Source organism: Apostichopus japonicus, chromosome 17 (genome assembly GCF_037975245.1).
Source record: "Apostichopus japonicus isolate 1M-3 chromosome 17, ASM3797524v1, whole genome shotgun sequence".
Lineage (NCBI taxonomy): Eukaryota > Metazoa > Echinodermata > Holothuroidea > Aspidochirotida > Stichopodidae > Apostichopus > Apostichopus japonicus.
This window is the reverse complement of record NC_092577.1, coordinates 19,524,188-19,551,419: the sequence shown is the minus strand read 5'-3', so window position 1 is coordinate 19,551,419 and position 27,232 is coordinate 19,524,188. Positions and strand designations below refer to the sequence as shown.

Below are 27,232 nucleotides of genomic sequence, written 5' to 3'. Positions count from 1 at the left end.
TCAAAGCAAAGATTACATTGTCTGATGGTAATGATTTACCGGAAGAAGCCAAAGTCGGACCGGTCAATCTCTTTCTCCAGTCTGTTTAGTCAAATCTACGTTTCTCTTAATGAACGTCTCATAACACCCTCAACACCGACATACCCGTACCGTGCCCTGTTGGAAACACTCTTGAGTTACGGCTCTGAAGCTAAGGAGAGTCAACTGACATCATCCCTCTTCTAAAAGGACACGGCCGGTTATATGAATGTAGCTGAGTTCCGCCAATCTCGGACTTAAGAAGCGAACCACATTTACGACACAGAGTAAGACGGTCGATATGATTGGACCTATTCACAGCGACATATTTTTTCAAGAGAAATATCTCTTGAATGGAGTAAACATGAAGTTAAAACTCATCAGGAGTAAAGATCAATTTTGTCTCATGTCTGCCGATAACGGGAAACAATACAAAGTCGTTATCAAAGACGCATCGTTATTTGTACGAAAAGTGAAACTGAATCCATCTGTAGCCATTGGACATGCGCGAGCCCTCGAGAAAACCACCGCTAAATATCCCATTCAACGCGTTCTTACCAAAATGTTCTCTATTCCTACCGGTAACATGTCGTTCATTCAGGATCATATTTTCCTTGGTCAACTTCCAAAGAAAGTGATCGTGGGATGTGTGCTTAATACGGCTTTCAACGGTTCGTATACGCTTAACCCGTTTAACTTTGAACACTTTGGGCTCGACTTTCTAGCGCTGTATATGGATGGAGAGCAGGTCCCTTACAAGCCTTTGAAACCAAATTACAGTGCAGATGGTGGAGCTAATTACATCAGAGCCTACCACACATTATTTTCCGGAACCGATAAAGCACAGCACGATGCAGGCAATGCCATCAGTCGAGACGATTATCTAAACGGTTACACGTTGTATGCGTTTGATCTGACACCGGACCTGTCTTCGGGCGGACATTTCAACTTGGTCATGCCGTCAGACTTTCTTCAAACTTTTAAACCTGGTTTTCCGTGTGCCGTGGTTGTCAATTTAGATTCTAGTGACAAGCCTTGGAAGGCCCTCTTCATTTTGCAGAAGCAACAAGGGGAGATGTTTGACTCTTTTGGTCTACCACCCTCGATATACCCAGACTTGGCGCATTTTTTGGATCGAAATTGCATATCGCTTCATTTCAATAGTCAACGTCTACAGAACTTTACATCAACCGTTTGTGGGCAGTATACCATTTTCTATCTTCTACATCGCAGCCGAGGTTACGAGTTGGGCGAGATCGTGTCTTGGTTTTCTCTAAAGCAGGATGACAACGATGAACATGTACATAACTTTATCGCAACCCACTTTTCATGTGTGAAAGAACCTATCCGAGATCTTTCCATCATCAATCAGAGAGCTATATTTTCAGGGGTTGGTTTGAAGGGTGTACGTAGGATGGTGGTGTACGTAGGATGAGGGAGGGGGATGCAAGGGGGTAGAGTGGATAGGCGAGTATCATGGAAGATTAGGTTTGGTAGTTATTGTTTTGTTTTATAATTTGCTATGTTTGCTTGCTGTGCCATGCTCTTTTTTTTCTGTTTCTGACAATAAAAAATGATAAGGCCAAAAAAAAAACAGATTATCGCGTTTGTCTTCTTTCTATGTCATTTTGCATAAAAAAATTAGATACACACACACATAACAACAAAGGAAATATTATGTTAAACTGCAACATTATATTTTATTAATACACTGACAATTTAAAGCTCGTAAGTTAATTCAAATGTTTCTGGAAATGTGATCTGCTCCATCCAATCATAGATCAGTTTGTTTTGAATAGTCCAACGAAGGTTTTCATCCAGTGTAGATTTTTCCATAGCCTCTCTTGACAGTTTTGGGGATTGGGTCCAAGCTCGACGAAGATCTACCATTTCAGTGATGATGTGTACGGGAGTTTCCTTCAAATAGATCCGAGAGGCACCAACAATCCACGACGTCTTAATCAAATGATTAAAGTCTCTAAAATAACCGGAATTTAAGTTCTCAATCCAACCATAATTCAGGCAAGCGTGATCTCGTTGTGCGGGGTATCCTTCTTCGCAACCTTCACAGGTCTTTGTAAGCCACTGATATATGACTGAATCTAACATGGCCGCGAACACAAACTCTACGATGTTATTTTGAATATTGATAACAGCGATCTCGTCTGAGAAGTAAAGAGGAGAGAGGTGGTATAAGTTCACAGCAAACTCAAGAAAATATATATAACGTCATATGTGCTGTCACTTGCTAGCCACATTTACTTCGTTCAATTTCTTTTTTCACTCTACAGCGTCATTGATAGCCTCAATTTGCTCGTAAAGTTTGTTCCATTCTGGAATTCTCAGATTAAGACCTCTCTTGCCCGCTATCACTGGTATCTGTTGGTCGTGATAGTGATATTCTCTGATACACACATACACGATACTTTTAAAACGTTGGATCACAAGAAAAAACTGCCCTCCAAGATGATATCTTCTTTTCATGCTCACGTCGACGTTACTGTTCACATGGATATCAATTTCGGCGTGAATGACGTGTTTCTTAGCATAAAGTTTTTCCCAGTGACAGGCACGTAGATTTATTCCCCTTTTCCCTGGTAAAAACATATCTTTCGCTCCTTTCTTTGTAAAATATTCTCGTATGTTACGGAAAGTAACATGTCGCTTACCTCCCAATGAAAATCTGGTGACCGATTCCTTTTCAAGTTTTTGTTCTGGTTTACCCAAAGGGGATAGGTTGAGTTTCAGTTCGGTAGGGCGTCGAATCTTCTCGGGTGAAAACATCACCCCGTCCTGGTTAATATTCAGCAAGTGCCATTCAGGTTGTACTTCTTCATTCTCCTCGATTATATCAAGCTCACTGGTATTCAACTGCGTCTTTACCACGGGTGGCAAATAAAATTTGAGGGTCAGTATTCATGTTGTCAGGTTGCATGGTGGCCATATTAAGAAAAGTAAGTTCAGCTCCTGTTGGAAGTTAGAAAATTATCGCAACGTAAAAGTCGACTGGCAGCTTCTTTGACTAAGTTTGAAATGAGTGTGTGTTGAAACCTGCTGCTTTTAAACACGATATTTCCGACTGTTTGTTGTGGCAACCTTCATAGAGCTTTGTCTAACACATTGTTTGTCCTTCGTTACCCCAAGAAAATACACCTAAACACATTCTTTCTCCTATAGACCCCTCGGTTTGTTATCGCAACAAGGAAAAAAAAAACATTTATTGTCTACATAACATTTATTGGCTACATTTTCCTAAAATAGCTAATCCCCTCGACAAGGCCAGAGAAACAAAGGTCTGTCTGCTTTGGACCAGGTGTTTGTCGGTTGTCTTCACAACCACCAAAACATTTATTGTTGCAATTGATAGCTAATCTTTACCAAAGGTGAAGCCTTAACAACTAACCCTGTCTCTGTTTTCATCGGTTGCTTCTTCTCTGGCCTTGATCTATCAAGGACATAGTGCTTTTTACGTGACCCGTCATACGGGATACAAAACGTGACGGCCAAACGGCACTACCAAACCATCCCATTCTTACAAACGAACCTCGGGTCAAGCGAGCCAAAAAAAGTACATACGCTCACCGACCTGCAGAGACAAAACGCCCAACCCCCCACTGAAATATTAAAAAACTACAAAAGGACGACCAGCACGCAGCGAAACAAAACACCCTTCCCCAGCACACCAGCGTCCAAAAAAGGCAGCCCTAGATAAACGGCGAAAATCGCCTTCAACCTGAAGGCGAATGTCAGACTTCACCGCCTCCAGGACTGCCTGCCAACTGGCAAATTTCCCCCTAAAAACAACATCACATCTATTCCTCCAAATAAGTTTTTTTACAACAGAACAAACATAAATAATACGCTGCAACACAGCAACGGAACAAACTGGAGGATCTAATCCATACAAAACAAAACCCTGTCCTACCGACCAGGAACGGTCTCCCGTTAAACGGTCGGTCCAGGACTGAAACCACTCCCACAAGTTCAAAACAAAGGGACAATGCCAAAAAACATGGGCAGTACTCTCTAAGCTGTCACAGCCGGTCCTCGGGCACAGTCCATCACCCAATCGCCAGTGATACCTTTTCAGATTGGTCACCAAGGCACCGTGTGCAATTCTCCATGCAAGGTCACGGAGCCTGCAACCATTCAGCCTTGAATGCACCGAACGCCATACTTGGACAGGATGACGTCCCTGTACAAAAATTGCATTCAAGGCCCTATCCCGCAACGAACTGTGAACGAGGGCCGGCTGTGACAGGTCAACAGGGGGCAACTCAATCAGAGCGGAGCAAATGACACGCACCACCCTGTTTGGAGTACTACTATGCGGTTCTCTGTTGCTAAACAGCGCCGGGACCCATCGACGCAGGTGCAAACCGCCCCAAAAACGTACAAAATATGAACAAGGCAACCCTGGGTCAGTTACCGCTACAAACAACTGCTTAAATAACAAACAAGTTAACTTACTTCCCAGATGAACCACCCCTAACCCACCCTTCTCCAGTTTTTGGTACATTACCGCCCTTTTGACAAGCTCTGTACCACCCGACCAAATAAATGAAAATATCGCTCTCTCCAACCGCACCAGGACGCGACGCGGAATTGGATACACCGCGCCCGGGTAGCACAAGATGGGCGAAACAAAACGATGACTTTCCCTAGGATCGAAAGCCAGCGGGTGCCAAAGGTTACGAGCCTGCTCTCAAATACCTCAGCCCTCTCGCTCCAGGTGACATCACCAGGTGCATCGTAGCCGAACCATATACCATTAATTTTGATATTCTGATCCGACCACGACGCACCGAATGGTAAGTCTCTGTATCTCCAGCTACCAAGACGAAGGCCCTTTGTCTTTTCTGGATTCAACTTCGCCCCGGTAGCTCTCTCAAAAATAGATAAATCCTGCGAGAGTGCGCGAAAGGAGCCCAGACTCGAAACAACACATGTCACGTCATCTGCATATTGAGCGCATTTCACTTTGGCACCCCCTGGCACAACGAATGGAACAAGTCTGGAGTCCCTTTCCAAAAGACGAGAGAGGGACTCGCTAAACAAAACATAAAGTAGTGGAGACAGAGGGCACCCCTGGCGCACCCCCCTCTCTACGTTAAAAACCTCCGAACAAAACCCATTTACGATAACAGAACTGAAACTTTCTTCATACAAAACAGAAATCCAATTACGAAAATTTGGGTGCAACTGAAACGTCTCCAATACATTCATTAAAAAACCGCGATCCACCATGTCAAAGGCCTTCTGCTGGTCCAGAGACACCAATGCACATGGCAGATCACGCTCAATAACAAAGTCGGTCAAGTCGCGCATCAACCACAAGTTCTGCTGGATGCAATGACCCTTCACTGCACAAGTCTGGAGATCACCCACAAGATGCGGCATAGCCAGTGCAAGGCGGTTGCACAAAGCCTTAGCCAGCAACTTGTAGTCCACATTCAACAAGGTGATCGGACGCTTGTTACGGGGATCCAAGGGGTCCCCAGACTTGGGCAGCAAAGTAATCATGCCCAGACGTTGACTTTGGTTTAACAGTCCGTTTTGGAAGGCGTCCTCGAAGACGGCTCTGATGTCGGGTCCTATTATTGCCCAGAAGGTTCGGTAGAACTCCCTCGGAAGCCCGTCCGAACCCGGGGACTTGCCATTCTTCATCTTCGAAAGCGCCTTCCAAAGCTCAACAGTGGTTTTTTCGCCCCCCAAAATATCATTGACATCGTGGGGAACGGTTTTTGAGATTCCCCTCAATAAATCAGCCTGTGCCGACAAGTCGACATTGCCACGCGTAAACAAACTCGAATAGTACTCTTTATATACGCGGACAATGCCGTGAGGGTCACTAACCACGGTCCCATCAGTAGCGCGTACAGACGGGACGCGTCTGTCACCTGCCGATGAGCTAACGGACTGGTAAAACCTCAGTGAAGGGCGCTCCTCGGCTTCCACCGCTTCGACACGGGCCCTGACGCGGGCACCGTGGTACTTTTCATCGAGATAAGTCTGCAAAGCGATGACTGCCGAAGGGTCGCCAAACTTCACCTCCGCGCACAGCTTCGAGAATTTTTCTCTTCGACGCCGTGCGCGGGTCACGCAATACTGAATTGCGTAGCGTTTGATGCGCAACTTGACCTCATCCCACCATTGGGATGTAGAAGCAAAGGCCGGCTTCAATGTTTGCCATCCTTTGTACCTGGTCTCGAAACCCTGGCGGAACTCTGCCTCGCCAAGAATCCGACAGTTAAGCTTCCATAGGCCCCGCCCGATGGGGAAAATGGAAGGCAAAACAAAACGTGCTACTACAGTGTCATGGTCAGAGAGCGGACAGCTGAGCGTCTCGCAACCCGAAAATGTAAAACTCACGGGCGCATACACTCGATCTATCCTGGAGGCATCTTCTCCGTTAGGCCTCACCCACGTATACCCCGTACTACACGGGTGCATATGCCTCCAGACATCGGCTAAAAGGTGTGCCGAAGTGAATCTGTCCAATTCTGTGATCCCAGCGTCGGGACTTGCAGACACAGAAGTTCCGAGTCTGTCAAGACCCGAGTCTGGGACACAGTTAAAGTCTCCGACCATGACACACGGCGCACTACCAGGAACAAAGGGAGGCAGCGTGTTCAAAAAATCTCGTCTAGCAGAAGGCCGATTGGGAGCATACACATTGCAAATGGCGATGTTACCCTGTGGATACTTGAATAGAATGCAAACCAATCGGCCCTCGTGATCCGTCTCCACCCTAGTGGCACAACCCGCCTGACGAGCTGACAGAAGGATGACAGTGCCACAGGATGAAGACGAACCAAACGAAGCATGCAGCTCACCACCCCACTCATAAGCCCATAGAGGGACATCTTCTTCCAAAATATGTGTTTCTTGCAGGCAAACGCAGTCGACCTCCATTGATTTACAATATTGGAAAATGCGACTGCGCTTGCGATGATCCCTCATGCCATTCACGTTCAAAGTGGCAACTGAAAGTGTATGGGCCATGAGAGGGCAGTGGGGCAAAACTACGAAGACGACGATTCCGTAAGCTTCAAGCGCGCCCTTGACGACATATCGTCGTCCGAGTCGTCACTTGAAGCCGACCTTTTAAGAGAGGGTTCCCCCATTTCGTCGTACCAGCTCGTCCCAGTGGCACGTTTCGGCTCGCTGATCACCGATTCACCGGAGTCGCTGTCAGACAGAACCTCCGGAGAATCGATGACCACCGATTCTCCGTCAGACAAAGCCTCCGGATCTGGCGATACCGGCGGCGGACTGGGGACGGAACTGGACGAGTTGATGGGGGAAGCTGGTGGAGACTTTCTCGGTGCGGGCACGGGGTTGGGGTCTGCAACGACGGGGGAGGGTGAACCAGGTGCAGGGGAGGGTAAAATCCCACCAGATTCCCCCTCCTCTCGTGAAGTAGTAGGTGCGTCGGAACTTGACTTACCCCCACTCTTAGTCCTAGAGACATAAGAGGAGGGACAAGCTCGAAAGACATGTCCCTCCTTCCCACATAGTGAGCACACAACCTCGTTTGGGCAAGCGGTGCTATCATGCCCAAGACGAAGGCAGCGCCCACATTTCTTGTTTGGGCAGCCCTTGGCTTCGTGCCCGCTCTCCCCACACCTGAAGCAGGTACGGGGCTGACCGGGATATCGCACGTGGGCTTTATGCCCTGCTATAAACAGGAAGGAGGGAATGTCCTGTTTCAGGTCGATCCGAACCTGTCGGTGCCCGTTCAACACCCCAGGGGCTTGTGCATAAGAGCACATTTTGGCAGCCTTGACAGCCCCGAACCGACCCAAAACCGTTACGACAAGTTCCTGCCGCACCTCTAGTCCTACGTGGATGACAGTTACCCATACGGATCGCTCGTATGGAGTAACTGTCATCCCCTCGACGTTACTCAGCCACGTGACACCTTTCTGACGGGCCACGTCACTGGTAAAACGTAAATCGTACGTATTACGACCCTGGAGAGCTTGCAAAGCATCAACCTCTCCAGGCACAACAACACCCTTGCTCTTCAAAATACTAAAAGCTTGCACCGGTGGAACAGCTTGTTCACCGGTGAACGACAACTTAACTATCCGAGAATCACGGCGCGATGCCATGATACCGAAGGTGGCTAGGCCACAGGGGAGTAACACAAAACAAACAAAAGACAGGATAGTGAAACAACAAACGATATACGAACTGAGGAAAACACACGAACACAAGCTATCACACCCGTCTGGCGGGAAGTATAGCACAGCACAGTACAATAACAGCTGTAACAGATGAAGAGCAAGAGCGAAAACACGTCCGCACTCCACGAAAGCCAACTGCCAACCAAAGTTAACAGTGCCCTCACTCCTTTTCCAAACTATTTACTTTATCTGATGTGATATCCGAATCGGTAACACGTGCGCACTCACACGAAACAGAAGAACGATAAGGAACGGTCTCTATCAGTTACACCAGGGAGCTGCTACTCTAACCGTATGGGGTGTTCGTGAATCGTAAAAATAAAAAAAAATAGCTTGTTCACAGGCGAGCCGCGAAGGGATATCTTGTAGTCAATTGTGAGCCGCCACATCTTAACTCGTTTTTATTTTTAAACCTAATCCACGAACAAACCACATCCGATGTGCCCTAATCTCCTCCAGACTCAGACATGCAACAATCAATAGTCTGCACCCAAACAAACATCAACTCGATGGATGTCAAATCTAATTACGTCATTCCCCTTGCCAATCTGTATATGATCCCTATCGTCATCCCTTATGGTCATCTCTATAAAGATGACCATAGGGGATGATCACGACGTCATCCCATCATAACAAATGACGTCATACCCATTAAAACAAAGGGATCGAAGGGAGGTAGAGATCACGACATTATAGTACTACTTCCGGGAAGTAAATAATTTTTTTTGTATTTAAGCAATTGTTTGTAGCGGTAACTGACCCAGGGTTGCCTTGTTCATATTTTGTACGTTTTTGGGGCGGGTTGCACTTGCGTCGATGGGTTCCGGAGCTTTTTAGCAACAGAGAACTGCATACTAGTACACAGGGTGGTGAGTGTCATTTGCTCCGCTCTTATTGAATTGCTCCCTGTTAACCGGTCACGGCCGGCCCTCGTTCACAGTTCCTTGCGGGATAGGGCCTTGAATGCAATTTCTCTTGAACCCCCTCAACACTGAATTTCCCCCTCTCGACTACAATTGGTTAGCACTATACTGTATCCCACCAGAAAGGGAATATTTCAGGGAAAATCTGCACCTTGGTGGAATATTTCCTGAAAACTTGCAGGGTTGGGTGGGGGGTTCACAGGCCAAGTTCCTACACCTTAATGACTTTCTTGCTTAATAGGCATGTGGGTGCATGTTCAGAGTTGATAGTGTTAATCTAGTCTGCAAAATTAAAAAAATGATTGAAATCTATAGTGTTCACTTACTTATTTCTATAGAGCTGGAAAATAACTTTGTCCTGCACCCCCTGTAAAAAGTCAGAATAAAATAAAGGGTAAAGTTGAAAGAGTCATACCATAACCATAAATCTCTAACACAACCCTGACATAAGCTTTTTCCTATTTTTGGGGTTAAAACACTCCTGGTCTCTATCTGAAACTTTGTGTGTGAATTTGCTCAAGAGCTTGAAGACTGTGTATTACTTAATTTTTGGTTTTAAGTTACATTAAACTATATTTATCTCTTCAGGATATGGACTTTTTAGTACAACTTTGTGGTCCAAGGGATATTTTCTCATTGAGTACAGAGGGATCCTTACCAGTGAAGAAGAAGAAGCATTGCATTCAGGGAATGAAGCAACTTACCAGTACTATTTCTGCTATAAGGGGAAGAAAATGTGGTAAGAATCTGTCATTTTTGGTTCCTTGCTTTAGCAAAAGGAACCTATGCAGTCAGGTTGGCGTGTGTGTGTGTCTGTATCTGTGACGCTTGCTTGGGTACGCTCTATCTCAATAAGGGAAAGTTGGATTGAGGCCAAACTTGGACTATAGATCCGCCATATGGAGAATGTGTGCCCTATTGTTTTTGGTGCCCACAAAGGTCACCAAAGGTCAGTTATGGTCAAAAAACCGAAAATATTAAACCTGCAATAACTCCCAGTGCCAATGTGTGACAAGATTGATATTTTGGGACAAGTTGTGAACTGGTTAGGGGAGCATTTTCAAACTTAACGGTCATGTGATCCGAGGTCACCAAAGGTCAATTAATGATAAAAAACTAGTATTTTTGTGATAACTTGAAAACAAAATGTCCGTTAGGGTTGGGAGTTGCTTCAATGTTATCCTTTTGTTGACCCGCATCTGGGTGACCCTTGACCTCAATTTGACCTCTGGTGACCTTTACATGTTTTTGGGGATTTTTACAGTTTTGATGCTATTTTCAGATGTCAAAGGTACCTTCTGATCATAAATGTCATCAGGTTGACCACGTGTGACCTTTATATGCGAGGTTATATGGGGTCAAAGTTTTTCGGTCGGAGTTAGGATGGTTGTACAGACTTGTCGTTTTGTTTTTTGGAATCAGGAGATTAAACTACACCCGAAACCAAGGTCAAAAGGTCAAAGGTCACATTCGAAAAAATGTGCTTATTTTGGGAGGAAACGAGCAAAAAAGAAAATGTTTGGTTTTGATGCTAGATTTCGATCTCAAAGGTACCTTCCGATCAAAAATGTCAATTGGTTGACACCCGTGTGACCTCGTGTGCGAAGTTATACGAGGTCAAAGTTAATTTTCAGACATTTAATGCAATAACTCCCAGTTCCAAGGTGTGACATGGTTGATATTTTTGGACAAGTTGCAAATGGTATAGGGGAATATTTTCAAACTTAACGGTCATGTGATACGAGGTCACCAAAGGTCAATTAATGTTAAAAAACTAGTATTTTGGGGATAGCAAATGGGCAAAGAAAAAATGTTTGAATTTGTATAGTTTGATGCTCTAATTTAGGTCTCATCAATCAAAAATGTCAATAAGTTGACCCAAGGTGACCTTTGTATGTTAAGTTATATGAGGTGAAAGTTAATTTTCAGACATTTAGTGTAATAACTCCCAGTACCAAGGTGTTACACAGTTGATATTTTGAGACAAGTTGCAAATGGTATAGGGGAATATTTTCAAACTTAATGGTCATGTGATCCGAGGTCACCAAAGGTCAATTAATGATAAAAAAGTAGTATTTTTGCGATAACTTGAAAACAAATTGTCCGCTAGGGTTGGGAGTTGCTTCAATGTAATCCAATTGTCGACCCGCATCTGGGTGACCCTTGACCTCAATTTGACCTCTGGTGACCTTTTCGTGTTTTGTGGATTTTTACAGTTTCGATGCTATTTTCAGATGTTAAAGGTACCCTTCTGATCATAAATGTCAATGGGTTGACCCCCGTGTGACCTTCGTGTGCGAAGTTATATGAGGTCAAAGTTAATTTTCAGACATTTAATGCAATAACTCCCAGTTCCAAGGTGTGACAAGCTTGATATTTTTGGAGTAGTTGCAAATGGTATAGAGGAATATTTTTAAACTTAACGGTCATGTGATACAAGGTCACCAAAGGTCAATTTATGATAAAAAACTAGTATTTTTGGCGATAACTTGGGAACAAATTGTCCGTTAGGTTTGGGAGTTGCTTCAATGTAATCCATTTGTCAACTCGCATCTGGGTGACCCTTGACCTCAATTTGACCTCTGTGACCTTTTCGTGTTTTGTGGAATTTTACAGTTTCGATGCTATTTTCAGATGTTAAAGGTACCTTCTGATCATAAATGTCAATGGGTTGACCCCCGTGTGACCTTCGTGTGCGAAGTTATATGAGGTCAAAGTTAATTTTCAGACATTTAATGCAATAACTCCCAGTGCCAAGGTGTTACAAGGTTGATTTTTTTGGACAACTTGCAAATGGTATAGGGGAATATTTTCAAACTTAATGGTCATGTGATCCAACGTCACCAAAGGTCAGCTAATGTTAAAAAAGTAGTATTTTGGGGGGAGAGAAAATGGGCAAAGAAAAAATGTTTGAATTTTTACAGTCATGCTCTATTTAGGTCTCACCGATCAAAAATGTCAATTGGTTGACCTCCGGGTGACCTTTGTGTGTGAAGTTATGTATACAAGTTCAAAGTTAATTTTTTGACATTTAATGCAATTAAATCTCAATGCCAAGGTGTGAAATGGTTGATATTTTGGGACAAGTTGTGAATGGGGTGGTGGAACATTTTAAAACTTAAAGGTCATGTCATCTGAGGTCACCAATGTTATCATATCTGTTGACACGCTTGTAGGTCTCTTATATTTCTTACATTTCCGACGCCATATTTAGATCTGAAAAGTGTCTTTTGATGAAAAATCTGATCACATTTTGTGATCACAAAAGTGTTGTCTATAGTGTTGGTTACTTTATGGGAACATGTAGGACCACAATTACTTGGACTATTTGAGCCCAATCTTGCTTCATAATATTATGTGTATTGTCATATACCCCAAGCAAGGAACCACAGTGCCCTTGGGCTCTTGTTTTTATTTCACTAATGTAACTTACTTTGATTTGTAAAGAATTAATGAAAGAAATAAGTGACCAGAAGAGATTGAGCACCTTGGAACCCAATGATATTATATAGTGTAAGTATACTATTCCAAGTTCTGTAGATCACAAAGTGTAAGAAACCTAACTCAAAATTTTACTAACATAGGTTGCCAATGATATTTTGGCCTCGGCAATGGTTACTAGAAAAGTTTGCACTGTACAAATTCAAACCCAAGTTCAGGTCACATTATATACCTATATGTTGGATAATCATGCACAGTGTGACTGATGGTCCATTGAGTATTTTGTACCTTCTATCTTTTCAGCGTTGATGGCACAGATGCTAGCTGTATTGCAAAGTATGAAAATGATACAAAGAAATGTAATGCTCATGTGAAGCTGCTGGAAGTAGATGACCATCCTTACCTATGTATTTTTGCCTCTAGAGATATAGCTCCGGGTGAAGAATTCGATATGATTATGATGTAAAGTCTCTCCCTTGGCGATACCCCCAACATAAGGTCACTGACAAGTATGCTTTGTGGAAAAATGTTTTGCATTTCACTCATCAGTATTTTTTTAATTGTTTCAGACATTACAGTAGGCCTAGATGCTTATTTAGGATTCTGTGACATAAAGTGGCATACTGCACAGAAACATAATTTTGCAATGTCCAATTACGTAGCACCATGTATCTGCCTAAGTGCAGTGGCGAGTGAAATTTGAGTAGTAGATTTTTCGTCACTGTCACCAAATAGTGTATACTGTTTCAAACATTTTTAGAGGCCTGAAAACCTTGAAAACATGATTTCTCATGGTAAAAATCGTCGATACAGGTTAAACTCTGAAATTCCTTTTACATTATATCTAACGCTGGGAATCGTGGATACCTCTAATTAGTCAGGTTGCTTAGCAACAAATTTTAGGATTTAACGTTACCGGCCGGACAAAGTACCAAATTTGACATGGAGTTTCTTTTCGACCTGTCTATCGATTTTATCCGTGGAACCCACTTAATCGGCTCCGAGTTTTTAAGATGGCGGCCAAAATCCAAGATGGCCGCCAGAAAAAAAGGAAATATCATATATCTGGCTGTAAAAATCCGAAATGAACACATGAGGGGTCAATTCAGATGTTTCCTAGGATCACGGAGACAGATGATGGTCATGGCATGTTGCTTGGGCAACCCATTTCCAAGATGGCGGCCAACATCCAAGATGGCTGCCAGAAAAAAAGGAAATGTCATATATCTGGCTGTAAAAATCAGAAATGAAAAATGAGGGGTCAATTCAAGTGTTTCCGGGGTCACTGAAACAGATGATGGTCATGAAACGTTGCTTGGGTCACCCATTTCCAAAATGGCGGCCAATATAACAGAAAATGCACTTGTTGTCACTGTTTAACTCAAAGATATTCAGATACCATTTGAATCATACTTAAGGTAGTATTTGAAAGGTGAACTGTACTTATTTGGTAATTGTCATCTTGCAGGCCATTGCTAGGTTAGCAGTTGGCCTAATAAAACTTTGGTTATAGTTCTGCCTGCACTACCAATTAGCAACATGCTTGCTTAACAAAATATAAGATGACAATATGTCGTAATCTTATGAACAAAGTATAATGTTACAGAATTCCCTACAATCTAGGTGTCAATGGATTCCACCCCCCCCCCTTTTTAATCCCAACCTGGACGTACTCGACTTACTATCATCAGTAACACATGGTTTAAAGAAAAAATATGATGAAAAAAAAGTCATCAAATGGTGAACCTTTCTTTCATGGTTGAAGCACAATTTCTCAAACACAACATACTTATGTAAACATAGATCATACCTTCCAAGATTCAATGTGACTGTCTTTTCCAGGGACACCAAAGAAGAACTTGCTGTGAACAGCACATTTTTCTCTTATTTTTACAAGTAAGTCCATTGCCTCCACCCATTCTGGTTTCAAGACCAGTGGAACTCTTCGTCCCCTTTTACCAGTCAGTTCAACCATGTGAACTCTATAAAATATTGAAATTAAAACAGTTCAATGAAAACCAAATATAAATATATATATATAATAACAGACGCAGTTGTACATCTTTGAACACAAGGATGAATGCAAATTGTTGGAAACATGTTTCTCATTATGCATGTTCTTTTTGTCTTTTGGATTTGGTAATTAAAAGAAAAATTAATCATATTAAACAGAGGGATAGTTAGTTGTAAAATACATAGCTTTCCATGAAGTTTTATTCCATATGAGCTATTCACTTTCCTCTTGATGTCATTAAAATTTGCTTCAGGTTTTCACACGTTTCCTTTATTGATCAATGAACATAAATTTTTATTCAAATTTTCCTGCAATTTGGGAAATAAATTTAGTAAATTCAAACACTCACAGGACACTCCCATTCAAAAGATGAGTTTACATCCAAAAGTCCTAGAAATTGGTCTAATGCAAGCGAAAGATGTAAACCAGCTTAACATATATTTTCTTCAAAAGTTATTGCCATCACCCCATCTTCACTATTATTTGCTAAGAAATATACCTGTCTGCTATTTGCAGCTCCAGGGCGCTGAGGGCATTCTTCATCTCCTCGTTTCTTATCTCTCGCCACTTTGGCCGTTTTACGTAGAAGGACAGGCTCGTTGCTTTTTACGTGCAAAGAAAACGGACACGGACCAAAGGTCAACAAAACCAAAAACAATCCCAGTCTGTTTAACATCCACCATAAATCCAACTGAAAACCCACAAACAAATCTGTCACCAACCCACAAATGTATACAATGTAGCGTTCAACGTGACGTGAAAAGGACACGGACCCAAAGGCCAAACAGAACCAAAATAATAAAGCTCTACAATCCAGCCCCAAAAAGCCAACTCCAAACCACAAACAGAACCCCCAACCCATATTATGTAACGACCACCCCCCCCCCACACACCAAACAACTAACCCACTCAAACTTCATCCGGGGTACGCCGTCCCGATGGTAGACGACAGGCCTGCGCATTACCTGCGAAGTTTTCCCAATATGGGTCTTTTCAGGCCCCTAGCAGTGTTCCCCCTTTTCTTACGAGCGAGCAGAGTTCTTAAGCTCCTCGTCAACTTTGATCGAGTGGACCTCCCTGTCAAGAACAGGAGGTCCACTAGCGACCATCGTGTCCGGTATAGCGGAAGCGGCTACGGGCCACTCGAGATCAGTAGCCTGTTTCGTCTCATCAAACCAATCGGAGGACTCCTTAGCCACAACTAATTAGGCTGTAGTGCAGTCCTCCATTGGCGAGTAAGAATGTGGGTCACTTAATGTCTCTTGGGCCGGTTGACTCGGGGGCCCGACTAGTATCACCGATAGCGGACGTAGCTACCGGTGAACGGTATCCTGCGCCGCATGCCACTCCGCTAGTACCATCTCCGCCGTTTTGTCCTGCTCTGCCTCAGTGGGCAGGCTGGCAGTCTCGGCAAGTTCGATCAGGGAGAGGTCGGACACGAAAGGGGAACAAAGCCTCCACCGGGGCGCTAGTGTCGGACACTGGGACGATGACAGGAGCATCATGTGATACGGTGTCAGAGGCCGGGACAGGGTCCGCTTCAACCACGCCCGTAGCCACTCTCACGGCGTATGAGCGGTCTGGGCACAAACGGGCGAGATGGCCCGTTTTCGCACACGAGTTGCAAACGATATCCCCTTTACACTCGGCCAGGGTATGCTCAACCTGTAAACAGCGGCTACACCGCTTGTTCGGGCACAACCTGGCCTCATGCCCTTCCAGCCCACACCTCCAACAAGTGCGAGGCTGGCCCGGGTATGCAATGTGGGCCCTGCGCCCATTAGCCCACAAGGTAGAGGGGATATCGGACTTGAGTTCAACTGTTACTCGTCTAGTCCTGGTCTTGACACCCTTACATTCAAGGAATTCCGGCTCCTCGTAGCCGGTCACTTTCCCAAAACGCCCCAGCGTCAGCACAAGAACCTGTTCAGACATGTCCAGAGGGAGATGGAGGACTCTCACCCACACCGAACTGTCGTACGGTGTGGCCTTCAGTCCCTCAACTCCCTCCAACACACGGACACCTCGGACGCGGGCAGCCTCCGAGGTGAACGGAACATCAACAACATTGACACCCCGGAGAGGTTTCTCCAGGGACCTTTAAACCAACAGAACGCAAAACTTAAAAAAAATTGTCCGGGGACGACCTTAGCCTCCCCCGAAAAACTCAACAATACGACGAGCCGCCATGACAGCTAGTGGTGTGGCAAGCCACGCTCCTACCAAAAACAAAAACCACGCAACAAAGCCAAAAATACACTAAACAAACTACAAACTATTGAAAGGCCAACGTAAAAAACACAAGTGTGTGGTGAAGGAAAAGTGGAGAGCAGCCGAAAACACGTCCGCACTCCACCGTCCACGAAAGCAAACGTAGAAGGAGGGGCTCATCCTGGCCACCTCTCCTTTTGTTAAATGTAGTGGCCAGCACAAATGTGCTTTTTACGTGACCCGTCATACGGGATACAAAACGTCACGGCCAAACGGCACTACCAAACCATCCCATTCTTACAAACGAACCTCAGGTCAAGCGAGCCAAAAAAAGTACATACGCTCACCGACCTGCAGAGACAAACGCCCAACCCCCCACTGAAAGGACGACCAGCATGCAGCGAAACAAAACACCCTTCCCCAGCACACCACCGTCCAAAAAAGGCAGCCCTAGATGAACGGCGAAAATCGCCTTTAACCTGAAGGAACTCATCCATTGGAACTCATCCAGAGTTTCACTCAACTTCTTCTGAACCTCCTGGAATTTTTCATAGGTACAGGATCTCAATTGTTGAAGGTCTGATGTGGACGGCAGTCCATCAACTATATTTGAAGAGGTGTTCTTTCAGGCGTTGCAAGGCTGGAGATGAATTTTTTCATATCCAATCTTGCCCTTCCATAAGCTCCTGGAAGGACACCGCCTCCTGTTTCATTTCATGGTTTTTCAGCCTGATCGCCCTTCCACGCTTTATCATGCAGCACTTAACAATAGAATGTCCAATGTGGAGCCCATACGAAGGGCTGGTGAACATCTTTACTCCAGCAACAGTTTGCTCTTGTGCATCGCCACAAACACCCCTCACACAGACCACCACATCGTAAAATCTGCTTGCATCAATAAGTTCCATCAGTGATGTCTGTCCATTTGTTATCTTGAATGTTATTAGCAGTCTGGCCAGCTGCCTCATTCTCTGAGAGATCACGTGCCGCCTCAATGCTCCAAGTCTTTCTAACAGGGAGGCGCCAAACATCAATATGAGCTCATCTGCCTCCAACATCCTCTTCTCTTCATCGTCCCTTATTTTGGAAATGACTTCTCTTGTTAAGTCCTCGAAATTATCACTCAAGAAGAGTGTGTCTTTGCCATGAAGGGCACCACTCAAGAGCATTCTGCATTTGGCAGTGAGCGTTGTATCATTCGTCCAATCTGGATCCATTTCACTTTTTCCAATGGAAATGTGTTCGTTCAGGTTGCAGACATGCCTCCACAGCTCACTGATTTAAAAAAAACGTGGCACTTCAGGCAAGGCAGATAATCTTCCACAACCTTAACATGATGGGACCTTCTTACAACTATGAGTTCTCTAACTCCTTTTTTAAAAACCTCCACATTTTCGTAGGGCCTCCATTTTTTGGGATCCTCTCTCTTTGTTTGAATCAGTAATGGCATCTGCCACAACAGCCTCTGTATCAGCGTGGATACTCAAGTGGCGAGCCATCTTACTTGTTACTACTTTCGCACAGACGAAACACGACTGAAACTTCTCATAACTTCTGCCTCCGTTGGTTTTAGTGTATACTGGTAGAGTTACCCTTGGATATATTGTCACTGTTGAGCTGCAGGCGGCTGAAAATATTTACGGGTTAAAAAAAAAGGAAATTGTTATATACTATGAGCATATAGAATATACTGGATAATTCAATTTAAAATATGTTTTTCAAATTAACGCAAGACATTTTAGATGTACGTAGCAAATTCTTACTGATACTCGGAACTTTATTTTATATCCAGTGCATCTTGCAATATCTCTCTAACAGATGAATTTAAAACATAAAAATTGTGCAGTCTGTCAATTCGGATGCCTTTCAAGGGTTTTACCTGAATTTGTTGTATGTTTTATTACACACTGGTATTATGCAAAATCGTAGCATATAAGCAATCTTGAGGGTCTAAATCATTCCTTTTTGTCTATATGATGTGCTTTATCTGCAAAACGGAGATTTTGACTGTTTAAGGGTTTGAATAATGTGATGACGTCACTCATTTTGCTTTAATTGCCAGCTACCTTCAATGATACACAAAATTTCTGAAACTCTCATATGCTATCAGGATGCAGGAAATCGAGTAGGAATTATAAAAAGAATAATCTTTTGCTGCTGGAATGTTGTTTTAAGCAATATCACTGAAACAGATTGGAAGTCTCATCCAAGGCGGTTTTGCTTAAAAAATATGAAAAAAACTGTTACAGGTTATGTGATTTAACATATGTATTGACAAAATCAACTGTAGAAATGAAAGAAACATGATAATGGGCGAAATAATTGAACTACCTACACTTTCTTGTTTTGATGAATACTTGGTTCTGAATTAAAACAGTGAAGCAGCCACATGTGTGACAAACAATTTATGAACGTAATACTTACAGTTTTGGTTGGTACTTGGTTTTCGTGGAGTGCGGACGTGTTTTCGACTGCTCTCCACTTTTAGTTGACCACACACTTTGTGTTTTTTACGTTGGCCTTTCAATACTTTTGTAGTGTAATTTTGGCTTTGTTTCGTGGTTTTGGTTTTTCTCAGGTGCGTGGCTTGCCACACCACTAGCTGTCATGGCGACTCAGCGACAGCAAAATCGTTTTGTTGAGTTTTTCGGGGGAGGCTAAGGTCGTCCCCGGACAAGTTTTTTTAACTTTTGCGTTCTGTTGGTGTAAAGGTCCCTGGAGAGGTTGACGCGCGTCAGCGTAAACCTCTCCGGGGTATGAATGTTTTTGATGTAAGATTCACCTCGGAGGCTGTCCGCGAACGAGGCGTCCAGGTGTTGGAGGGAGTTGAGGGACTGAAGGTCACACCGTATGACAGTTCGGTGTGGGTGAGAGTCCTCCATCTCCCTCTGGACATGTCTGAACAGGTTGTTGTGCGGACACTGGGGCGTTTTGGGAAAGTGAGCGGCTACGAAGAGCCGGAATTCCTTGAATGTAGGGGTGTCAAGAACGGGACTAGACGAGTTACAATCGAAGTGAAGTCCGATATCCCCTCTACCTTGTGGGCTAATGGGCACAGGGCCCACATTGCATACCCGGGCCAGCCTCGCACTTGTTGGAGGTGTGGGCTGGAAGGGCATGAGGCCAGGTTGTGCCCGAACAAGCGGTGCAGCCGCTGTTTACAGGTTGGGCATACCCTGGCCGACTGTAAAGGGGATATCGTGTTAAACTCGTGTGGGAAAACGGGCCATCTCGCCCGTTTATGCCCAGACAGCTCATACGCCGCGAGAGTGGCTACGGGCGTGGTTGAAGCGGACCCCGTCCCGGCCTTTGACACCGTACCACCTGATGCTCCGTTGATCGCCCAAGTGTCCGAAACTAGCGCCCCGGTGGAGGATTTGTTCCCCATTTCGGGTCCCACCTCGTCTGCCAGCCTGCCCACTGAGGCGGAGCTGGACAAAACGGCAGAGATGGTACTAGCGGAGTGGCATGCGGAGCAGGATGCCGCTTGTACTGGTTCACCGGTAGCTACGCCCGTCATCGGTGATATTAGTCGGGCCCCGAGTCAACTGGCCCAAGAGACATTAAGTGGCCCAGATTCTGACTCGCCAATGGAGTCCTCCGATTGGTTTGATGAGACGAAACAGGCCACTGATCTCATTGACTCGAGTGGCCTTTCCACCCTGCCCGCAGTCGTTCCGCTATACCGGAAACGATGTTCGCTAGTGAACCTCCAGTTCCTGACATGGAGGCCCACTCGATCAAGGTTGACGGCGTACCCCGGATAAATTTTGGAGTGAGCTAGTTGTTAGGTGTGGGAGGTTTTGTGTAGTCGTTACATAACATGGGTTGGGGGGGGGTTCTGTTTGTTGTTTGGAGTTGGCTTTTTGGGGCTGGTTTGTAGAGCTTTATTGTTTTGGTTCTCTTGGCCTTTGGGTCCGTGTCCTTTTCACATCACGTTAAACGCTACATTATATATTTGTGGGTTAGTGAGAGATTTCTGTTTGTGGGTTTTTGGTGGATGTTAAACAGACTGGGGGATTGATGTTAGTTTTGTTGACCTTTGGTCCGTGTCCGTTTTCTTTGCACGTAAAAAGCACACTTACAGTTTTGCATACCCGAATTTGTGTCTGTTTCTGTTAGATCTACTTGGGAAGCTAGGGATGGACAATCATAATCTTCTCCAATTAAGAAAGTAAAACATATTGATGTGAAATAAAGTCCATAAAAGTCTTCATATTCTTCTGGACTGCTGTCCAGGAAACCATTTTCTCTGTTTGAGAGAAAATATATGCAAATCAAGAACAAGATTGCACAGTTTTCCCACAATGCAATATATCAATACTTTACAACAACAAAAAACGGTTTCTCCTGCCGGAAAAAGGGTGTTAACATACTCATAATAATTATTGCCATAGCTACGAAATGATGTGCTGTCTTTTGGTGGTTCACTATGCTATATTTTGAGATACTTGCATAAAATTAAGTGACATCCCTTGGTAAACTTCCCATATATATATGATATCTTCAGCGAGAAAAGTTAATGTCCTTTGTCATGTTATGTAGCCGTTTTCTCAGTATCTTTATATTTTGAGCTGTACAGAGTTACTGAAATAGAAGTCATCTTTAGCTTTCAGTATTGATTTCTTGCATCTCAAAACAGTGAAGCAGCCACATGTTATTTAACACAGAAAGTGTCAACTTAATACATAAGTTTCCATGCCTGAGTGTGTCTCTGTTCCTGATAGCTCCAATTGAGAAGGGAGTGGCAAAGGTGGCCAATTATCATCTCCTGAAGATAAATTAATACATTAGTGAAAAATTAACTTCTTCTGTAATCCTAACAATAAACCCTTTCACTTATACAGGTTACTACCAACTAGTAGTGAAAGAAATTTATTTACAGAAAGTCCAAAAATTAAGATTTTCAGAAATGTGACCTTCATTGTGAAGGTGTCATGTGCAAAAGATGATTTGGTTTCTTGAAAAGTTATCGTAAGTTTGTGTATGTATCGAAACATATCAAGATTCTGACATTCTTACCAAAGATATCAGCCATGAAATTTTCTTGACGGGGAGGTGGTGGTGGCGGCCACTCGTCATTCTCTGATTCTACACAGAAAAAATATAATTGGGTAAGAAAATTTAATCTGTGGCAACTTAAAAATTCAAAATAGTGGCAGAAAGTACAGTGTATGCATCCTCCTTTCACCTTTTTGAAGCTTAGCACTTTCCAAAGTTTCCTTTACTCATTTTGCGGATTTTCAAAGGCATATTCACATTATTAACAGACAGCAAAGGTTTATAGATGCAGTTGTTTTACTACATGAATAAGTATGATTGGTGTGTGGATGGGTTCAATAGGACACACGCAAGAATATTGAATGTGCGAGAAAGATATTACATTTCCTAAATTTCTTGTTGCATCATTCAGTTCTCGGTTCTGGGTATGTATGTAGGTGTTAGAAAAGTTTACAGGGCTTGAGCTTTGAGCTTGTGAATCATGTTATGTTCTTTACCATGAATAAATATGAAATCTGTTTTTCCAGTTTCATAATAAACTAATAAGCTAACATTGACCTACAGGGTGATAGGCAAGTGGAAACATATAAACAGACTCATAAAGTAATGCCAGCGATGATGTCATGCTCACAGAATAATTTTGTAATGACTACCATTTCGAGAAGATGTTGACAACACTTAACAATCAAATTGTCAACCAACCAAATTGTGTTTTGAATGCTTATGAAGCATAAAGGTCGATAGATTGAAGTTGATGTAGCCCTGCTTTATCTAAAACAATTGCTGCACAACTTGTAGGTTAGGATGTGAGAGATACATTGTATACTATTCTGATAATGCAAGTGCATCATAACTTCTCTGTAGATGTATGTAGTGATTAGCCACTGAGTTTACATTTTGGTGAGAAGAGTTTGATTGAGAGATTATTGATACTGATTGAAAGACATTGCCAGATGAGGATATTATCTTTATTCCCATAAACAGTATAATTGTCTTTGCAAAGATTTGAGGACATGAGGGTTGTGTGGAAGGTTGAAATTTCAATAGCGCAAGTAGGATCATTATTTACTGTAGAAGTTGTCATACCTGAGAATGTCTCTGTTCCTGTTAGATCCAACTAAGAAGGTAGTGACAGAGGTGGCCAATCATCATCGTCATCACTATCATGGTCATCGTTATCACCATCATGGTCATCGTCATCACCATCATGGTCATCGTCATTGTTATCACCATCATGGTCATCATCATTGCAATCGTTATCACCATCATCGTCATTGTTATCACCATCATGGTCATCATTGTAATCGTTATCACCATCATGGTCATCATCGTCGTCGTTATCACCATCATGGTCATCATCATCGTCATTGTTATCACCATCATGGTCATCATCATTGTAATCGTTATCACCATCATGGTCATCATCGTCATTGTTATCACCATCATGGTCATCATTGTAATCGTTATCACCATCATGGTCATCATCGTCGTCGTTATCACCATCATGGTCATCATCATCGTCATTGTTATCACCATCATGGTCATCATCATTGTAATCGTTATCACCATCATGGTCATGGTCATCATCATCGTCATTATCACCATCATGGTCATCATCGTGACCATTATCACCATCATGGTCATCATTATCGTCATCACCTTCGTGGTCATCATAGTCACCATTATCACCATCATGGTCATTAACATCGTCACCATTATCACCATCATGATCTATGTCGTCATGACCACTATTGTTGTCATCATCAGCATCATTATCTCCTCCTGAAAATAAGTTAAAGTTTGTAAACAGAAGAGATATTGTACTACACTTACCATTAAAAAAAAAAAACACTTAAACTGTAGGACACCTCAGACCCTTTTAAGTTATTGGAATGAAGGTTGACAGATCTATTACGGTTACCTTATGGTAAACCAAAAGATAGGTTGGGGGATACCAATTGATGGTAGGGGAATACCAATTGGTGGCAGGGATGAAAAACATGTATGATTTTATGTGTGTCTGTGTGTGGATGGGGGATTGGGCATGTGGTTGTATGTGTTAACCGAATAGTTTGTCAGTTGGGAGGGGGGGGGGGGTTTGCAGGAGTGATACGTAACCATAATCTCATTATCATGATGCTTTCGTTTTTGGCACAAAGAACAATGTGTCAACAATATTGTTGCCATGAAGAACATTTATTATGAAACTTTTGTGCTTTTTACGTGACCCGCCATGCGGGATACAAAACGTCACGGCCAAACGGCACTACCGAACCATCCCATTCTCAAAAACGAAACTCAGGTCAAGCGAGCCAATAAAACATACGCCCGCCGACCTGCAGAGACAAAACGCCCAACCCCCCACTGAAACATTCAAAAAAACACAAAAGGACGACCAGCACGGATCGAAACGAAAAACCCCTCCCCAGCACACCACCGTCCAAAAAAGGCAGCCCCAGATAAACGGCGAAAATCACCTTCAATCTGAAGGCGAATGTCAGACTTCACCGCCTCCAGGACCGCCCGCCAAGTGGCAAATTTCCCCCTAAAAACCACATCACATCTATTCCGCCAAACATGTTTTTTCACAATAGAGCAAACAAAAATAATGCGATGCAAAACAGCAACCGAACAAACTGGAGGGTCTACCCCATATAGAATAAAGCCCTGCCCTACCGACCATGAACGGTCTCCCGTAACACGGTCGGTCCAGGTCTGGAACCACTCCCATAAGTTAACTACAAAGCAACAATGCCAAAAAACATGAGCGGTACTCTCTAAGCTGTCACAGCCGGTCCTCGGGCACAGTCCATCACCCAATCGCCAATGATATCTTTTTAGGTTGGTCACCAAGGCACCGTGTGCAATTCTCCATGAAAGATCACGGAGCCTGCCACCATTCAGCCTTGAATGCACCGAACGCCATACTTCGGCAGAATGACGTCCCTGGACAAAAATTGCATTCAAGGCCCTATCTCGCAACGAACTGTGAACGAGGGCCGGCTGTGACAGGTCAACAGGGGGCAACTCAATCAGAGCGGAGCAGAAGACACGCACCATCCTGTTTGGAGTACTACTATGCGGTTCTCTGTTGCTAAACAGCGCCGGGACCCATCGACGCAGGTGCAAACCGCCCCAAAAGCGTACAAAATATGAACAAGGCAACCCTGGGTCAGTTACCGCTACAAACAACTGCTTAAATAACAAAAAGGTCAATTTACTTCCCACTTTTGTTACGCATATTTGCTTGTTTGAATGCTGGAAACTTTTAAAGACATCATTGCACATTGACAAGTTAATGTTTTTGTCTTTCAGAGATATTTGATTTAGTTTAAAATAAAAACAGCCTGATTAGAAGTTCACAACTGCATGATGACATCATAGCCCAATATTTGGTCTGGCAGAAGTCACACATTCATGTTTTGGAAGGGAAATATGCTGTGTTGAGTAATTTGTAGATAAATGTAGACTTAACAGTTGTATCCAGACAATCAAACGAATTAAATCGATATTCACCACAAAACATTTACTCCAATAGTTTGAGTGAGATGACAAAAACTAACCCAATTCAAATTTCATTTAACTACCTTCCAGTTCTCGACACATTTCTTTAACATTACATGAGACCTGCACAAGCTGTTAATACAAGAATAATATACACTTCTTGACAACAATATCTGCTACACATACCACTGTGACTAAAGACTAACATTTTATTTCGACAGTCTCAAAATGACAAAATACAAATGAAATATATCACGTCCATGATATCTCACAACTAAAATTGAAGTTTGACTTACCTCTGGTTCCTGTTTCCATGGAAGGATTACTCTGGAAGCGAGAGGAGTAACTGCTGGTACCTTTTGCAGCAAAACAATGGGTTGGAACGATTTGATAGTTTTCTACAGGAATGAAATTCAACAAAAAATTGATGAGATTAAGTTGTAAATTATTTATCATGATAGCTTCTTCCAATATATCCTTTACCATGCGAAGAATGTATGCAAAATTTGGATGGTATGGCAAGGATGATACCTGTACTTAATAACAACCAAAAAGCTGATCAATTCTGTTCTAAATTAAAGCTTTTTTTTAAAACAAAACTACACATGTTGTATTTTTGAAGAACAATACAACTATGCTTCCACTGCTAATCAAGAAAAGTTTTCTAAAAAATGCTGTAAAGCACATACTTATAAGATGAGGAAAATGTGCAGAACAAATCTTGCCAGAAGATACACTTTAAATTTAGACTTGAAAAGTACAAAGTGTAACAATTCAGAAGGCTTGTTCACAAAGTTTTTGGTTTTTCGACAATGTCCTGGCCAGATTAATAAGTCAGTGCTGCTTGAAGAATCATAGCTGAACATTAAACGAGGAGAATAAATAATTCATTTATGTAAATAAGTACTTTTTAAGAAAAAGTCACCCAGGAAAGAACCTGGGCACGAATACCAAACTACCAAACGACTGATCCGCTCTCAGCCCCAGTCCCCTTGCATCGGGACTGTGACTGTGTGATCATCGTCAGGTATGTATCACCATTCCCGAAGGGAACAGATACTACACATGATCTTAGCCAAAAGGCCGAGAAGCGATATGTAAATAGGTAGAAGATATGGCTAACATTAACATTTCAAAATTTATCAACAGTGAAGTTGACATAACATTGGTGACATAACTTCATATCATTAATGAGGGTACGATGAGTTTTATAAAGATTGATTTAAGCATGGAATGATACACAGAAGGATTGCAACACTCCTTTAGCTTCTACATGGGAGCTCAAACAAACCAAAAACCTGAATGATGACAACACCAAATCCACCATCAGATGAGGGACAAAGTCTCTCTTAAACTATGTGGACCTCTAGCTTTCTATACTATTGTTACATGGTATGAAACCTGACCAAAGCAGTTGCTGTTCTTTACATAACTTGAATGATAAACATACCATTTCATCTACGTTGGCCATGCCGTGGCTTGGAATGCTTGCGCAGATATCTGTGAACATATAAACATATAATGTTATGGGGCATAAGGTCAATTGGTGAAGCTACCAACAGTGCTAAAGGGGGGGGGGGGGGGGAGTGGGTTTGGGATGGACCCTGATGGTTAACAATATTACAATTAAAGGACAGAGGCACTCACTTAACTTCAGTCAGAGAGGAGCAATGATGGGCAGCTTCTTGTTGTAATCGTAAAAGAATATTATACTGTGACAGATCAATATGCAAAAGATGTGAAAAGGTGTGCAAGTTAACCAAGCTCCTATCCTTTGTGATTTTTGGTGAACTCGTTACATAATGCCAAGGCCAAGTTTCAAACTTATGGACCTTGGGTGGTGCTCTGTAGAACACTAGCCAACGCAGCACATCATTGTTACTGAAAGCAGATTTTGAAATGATTGCATTGAAAAGTTGTGTTTCATA

General features: G+C 43.1%; 1 protein-coding gene, 1 long non-coding RNA gene and 1 pseudogene across 2 annotated transcripts in view; 1 reads left to right on the top strand and 2 right to left on the bottom strand.

Annotated features, from left to right (window-relative positions):
* LOC139984726 (uncharacterized) overlaps positions 1-27,232 on the top strand; it is a 226,439-nt gene that overhangs the window by 12,903 nt on the left and 186,304 nt on the right. The gene's annotated exons all lie outside the window — the stretch shown is intronic.
* Positions 21,197-23,131, bottom strand: LOC139984733 (uncharacterized). The gene is made up of 3 exons (XR_011799165.1): positions 22,887-23,131; positions 21,822-21,890; positions 21,197-21,570 (listed from the first exon to the last, which is right to left on the bottom strand). It is a non-coding gene; the product is annotated as an uncharacterized lncRNA (long non-coding RNA).
* LOC139957807 (U2 spliceosomal RNA) lies at positions 26,186-26,399 on the bottom strand (annotated as a pseudogene).